The following is a 1,363-nucleotide window of genomic DNA, read 5'->3' on the forward strand; positions in this document are numbered from 1 at the left end:
AGTGAACACAGCACCCAATGAAAAGTTTTTGAAGCCTTACTTTCTTCCCTTTATTAATGCTTTTGAAGTTCTCAGTGATTGTTGTACTTATCTTTATGTCCTTGTGCATCCACAGTTTGGCACCCACTTATAAGTGAAAATATGCAGTATTTGGTTTTCTGCTCCTGCATTAGTTTACTTAGGATAATGGCCTCCAGCTGCACTATATTGCTACAAAGGACATGATTTCATTCATTACCACAGCTACATAATACTCCATGATACGTAAGTACCACATTCTTTATCCAATCCATCATTAATGGGAACTGAGATTGATTCCATGTCTTCTTTATGGTGAATTGTGCTGCAATGAATGTACAAGTACATATGTCCTTTTGGTAGAATGATATATTTTCCTATGAGGGTATACCCAGGAATGGGTTATCTAAGTTAAATGGTAGTAATGTTTTACATTCTTTGAGAAATCTCCAAACTGCTTTTCAAAGTGGTTGAACCAATTTACATTCCCACTGACAGTGTGTAAGTGTTGCCTTTTCTCCACAACCTCATCAACTACTCTTATTTTTTAGACTTTAAATAATGGCCATTCTGCCTGATGTGACATGGTATCTCATTGTAGTTTTTATTTGCATTTCACTGATATATTTAAAGTGCTAAAAGAAAAAAAAATTAACCAATAATTCTATATCCAGCAAGTACCCTTCAAAATAGAGGGGGACACTAAGACATTTCCATAAAAGTCAAAGCAGAGGGAGTATATCACCATTTGACCTGACTTACAAGAAATGTTCCAGGCATTCTGCAAGGTGAAATGAAAGGGCACTAGACAGTAACTCGAAGCTGTATATAGAAATAAAGACTTCAAAGAAGGTAAACAAATAAGCAATTATCAAAGCTAATGTTATTTTAACAAAAGTTTGTAACTATACTTTTGTTTTCAACCTGATTTAAGAGGCTAATGAATTTTAAACAAACAAAATTATTACTCAAAAAACACTAGCATTATTGTAACTTTTTTTTTTTTTTTTGAAACGGCGTCTTGCTCTGTAGGCCAGGCTGCAGTGCAGTGGCACCATTTTGGCTCACTTCACCCTCTGCCTCCTGAGTCCAGGTTCAAGCAATTCTCCTATCTCAGCCTCCCCAGTAGCTGGGATTACAGACATACACCACCATGCCCAGCTAATTTTTGTATTTTTTGTAGAGATGGGTTTTCACCATGTTGGCCAGGCTGGTCTTGAATTCCTGACCTTGTGATCTTCCCAATTCGGCCTCCCAAAGTGCTGAGATTACAGGCATGAGCCACTGCACCCAGCCATAACATTAATTTTTAACTTCATATTTTGTTTTTAAAGTAATTTAAGCA

Source organism: Sapajus apella, unplaced genomic scaffold (genome assembly GCF_009761245.1).
Source record: "Sapajus apella isolate SASKATOON/1434 unplaced genomic scaffold, GSC_monkey_1.0 scaffold6, whole genome shotgun sequence".
NCBI lineage: Eukaryota > Metazoa > Chordata > Mammalia > Primates > Cebidae > Sapajus > Sapajus apella.